The sequence below is a fragment of the Amblyraja radiata genome, chromosome 17, assembly GCF_010909765.2.
Source record: "Amblyraja radiata isolate CabotCenter1 chromosome 17, sAmbRad1.1.pri, whole genome shotgun sequence".
NCBI lineage: Eukaryota > Metazoa > Chordata > Chondrichthyes > Rajiformes > Rajidae > Amblyraja > Amblyraja radiata.
Genome location: NC_045972.1, coordinates 16,819,675 through 16,823,259, shown reverse-complemented (window position 1 = coordinate 16,823,259; position 3,585 = coordinate 16,819,675). Strand labels below are relative to the sequence as shown.

The 3,585-nt window shown below is 53.6% G+C and overlaps 1 pseudogene; it reads right to left on the bottom strand.

Moving 5' to 3' along the window:
* Window positions 1–2,617: 2,617 nt before the first annotated feature.
* Window positions 2,618–2,718, bottom strand: LOC116983001 (annotated as a pseudogene).
* Window positions 2,719–3,585: the final 867 nt, after the last annotated feature.

Below are 3,585 nucleotides of genomic sequence, written 5' to 3'. Positions count from 1 at the left end.
CCCCCCTCGACTGCAGGAGCAGTTGTTGCAAATCTGTCTGGAGTTGGCACAATTCCCTCTGACTGTCTTGCTCTCTGAACCCCTTTGGCTATGAAGAACCTCTTAATGTTCTCCTTGGTTGCTTCCCACCAGAGTGTCGGGGAGTCAAAGAGGGGCCTCACCGTTCTCCAACGTGCGTAGTCCCTCTTTAGCTCCTCAACGTTCTCTGGGGTCAACAGCTTCACGTTTAACTTCCACGTCCCTCTGCCTGCCTTCCGGTCCTTCTGTAGGTGACAGGAAGCCTGAAGGAGGCAGTGGTCAGAGAAGAACACCGGCGTGAGGTCGGTGTGTCTCACCGTGACGGCCTTCGTGGTGAAGACGAAGTCTATCCGGGATCGGGCTGAACTGTCCGATCTCGACCAGGTGAACCGCGGCTGGGACCCGCCCCTGCAAGGTCGCTGAAGGCGTCGTGCAGCTTTGCGTCTTTTACCGTTTCCATCAGGAACTTGGACGTGCTGTCCAGTCTGTTGTCGGCACTGCCGGATCGTCCAGCCGCATCAATGATGCAGTTGAAGTCACCGGCCAGAACGAGCTGCCGGGACGTGGCCAACAGCACTGGGAGCTGCTGGAGAACGGCCTGCCGCTCGCTCCGCACGGGTGGGGCATACACATTAATCAGCCGGAGCGGAGAACCACGGTACATTACATCCACCACGAGGAGACGCCCCCAAACCACCTCCCTGACCTCAGTGATGGCGAAGTTCCCTCCCCACAGCAAGATCCCCAGGCCGGAAGCACGACAGTCATTGCCCCCCGACCACACCGACAGTCCGTGGGGCCACCATCGCGACCACCTCCGATAGCAGCGGAGGTGTGGCAACCCGCACTCCTGGAGAAAAGTCACATCTGCCATGACCTTGGCCAGGTACTGTAAGGCATTTACACATCGCGCAGTGCTCGTTTAAAGATGCCAGTTTGAGCTCCATTGTCTTTTAGAGTCATTGGCCATTTTCCTGTTCCCTCATGCCCACCGCTTCGGTGAATTGGCGCACCTTTCCTGGGCTCAGGTACCCGGCATCCTCAACGGGTTGGGTTTCCCGTGTCGTAACCCGAGGTGTCGTTGGGGGGGGGCTGCTCATTTTACCCCCTTCTGGGTGCGCCGCTTCCCCGTCTCTCGTGGCTGGGGCACGGTGATAGACTTATTGCCCGGAGCTGGGGCCCATCGGCCGCTACAATGCTCCCGGTTGCCCGGAGCTGGGGCCCAACGGCCCCTGCACTGCTCCCGATGTCCTGGGGCTGGAGCCCATCGACCGCTGCTCTGCTCCCGATGTCCTGGGGCTGGAGCCCCTCGACCATTGCTCTGCTCCCGATGCCCTGGGGCTGGAGCCCCTCGACCGCTGCTCTGCTCTCGGTCTCCTGGTGCAGGTGTACAATCGGCCTGGACCTTCTCCTTTCCTCCCCGGTTTTCTTCCTGTGTGGTTTCCCATTCGCCTCATCCTCCGACGAGGAGAGGTTGCTGCCTTCTGTCAGGGAGAGAGACCGTTTTTTGGGGGGTTTTTTGGGCTTGCCATCCCCTTCTGGCCTCTGCTCCGTGTGCTGACCTTTCTGGTGTTTTTGATACTTCACCGTCGTCCAAATCTGCTCTCCCCCCTCCTCCATCGACTCTCCCTCCTGGGCTTGGTGCTGGAGTTCTCCTGGCACTTGGGGGCTCAAGGTGGTTGAGGTGGTTGGGCTGTCCTCATCCCTGTTTCCCCTTTCTGCTGGGGACTTGGCCGTGGTAGTGGGTGTCTCACCTACCCTGGGGGTGCTGGAAGCCGCTCCTCTTGTTCCCTGTGCGTATGAACAGGCTCTTTTTGGGCAGGCCCTGTAAAGGTGGCCTCCCTCCCCACACAGGTTGCAGTTCTTGCTGGCCTGACAGTCTTTTGTCTCGTGGCCCTCCGTTTTGCAGTTTTTGCAGACCACTGCAGTGCATTGGGCCACCACATGCCCAGGCTTGTTACATCTTCTGCATAGTCTGGGCTGCCCCACGTAACTTGAATAGCCTCGGTTTCCCCCAATTGCGAACACCGAGGGAGGGTGGAGGAGAGTTCCTTCCTTGTCCATCCTCAGCTTTACCTTGACCTGCCGCTTGCTCGTCCAAATCCCATGCAGATCCTTCACGTCCACGCTGTTCCCTGCTCCGTCGACGTAGCGAGCAAGGAAGGTGAGGACATCCACTACGGGCACATGTGGGTTGAACATGTGCACCGTGATCGTCCTTTCTCTTTGGTTTGGGAGGGTGAAGAGTGGCTGCACCTTCAGCAACGACAGCGGAGCTTCATTCCCCTTCTCCTGGAAATCCTTCATCAGCTTTTGCCATCCTGTCGGAAGCACAAAGGTAACATCGAAGTAACCGTTACCCGGGAAGTCCTGGAGGCAGTAGATATCCCTGGGCCCAAACTTGCAGGTCTCCAGCAAGACCTTCTTTACAAACGTATCTCGACAGAAAGGCAGCCCCTCGCTGAGGTCCTTTACACTAATCCTGAGTGTATAGCGGATACCCTGTCCTCTAGCTCCATTTGCAGCTGCCATTGCTACGATTTTACACCGCAATCTGCAGCTCTTGTCCTTAATGGACCGCCAGGACTGTGCTAACAAGAACAGATCCCTTTCCCTGTTCTAACAAGAACAGACGCTCTCTTTTACCACTGATAAGAACAGATACTACACTTGCTCTTAGCCAAAAGGCCGAGAAGCCAGTGTGGAGATGTTCTGGTGAATATGAGTGCACATTTGATATTTTCCACACGCTTTAGAACAACAGGTTGGGATGAATATATTCAAATCGATGCACTAGTTGATGATTGTGGGGTATTTTTGTAATTTTTTGCTTTTGTTAATATAATTTTTTTTACGTGTAGGTGCTGCAAACATGATATAAAAACTCAAAATGCACTGGACTATTTCTGTTTGTTTTATTGCATCTCTCACTGTGATGAGTGAATAATTGTTATCAACTTTCGGTGTCGTCCTCTTCTAACTGAACATGGTATTTCCTTGCAATAAAACTGGACCTCTTACAGCACTGGAAATGTTTTCATCATATGCAACATGAGGAGCCGGTCATCGACAGGGTGGAATACATGCCCAAGGCAGCATCAACAGTGATGAAGGGGAGATGGTCAAGAGCTTCAAGTTCCTAGGCATAAAGATCACCAATTTGTCCTGGTCAAGCCACACTGATTCTACGTCCAAGAAAGCACATCAGCACCTCTACTTCCTCAGAAGACAAAGATAAATTCAGCATATCTCTTGCCAATTTATATAGGTGCATGATAGAAAGCATCCTGGTGCGACTCATCGCAGCTTGCTTTGGCAAATGCACTGCCCAAGACCCCAAGAAATTGCAGAGAATTGTGGAAGCAGACCAGTCTATCACACAAGCCAGCTTCCCTCCCATCCACTCCATCTACACTTGATACTGCTTTGGGAAAGCAGCCAATATAATCAAGGCCAGTCACACCCCAGACATTCCCTCTTCTCCACATTCATGTCAGGCAGAAGAAACAAAAGCTGGAAAGCATGTACCATAAAATACAAAACTCTTTCTTCCCCACTGTTATCAAT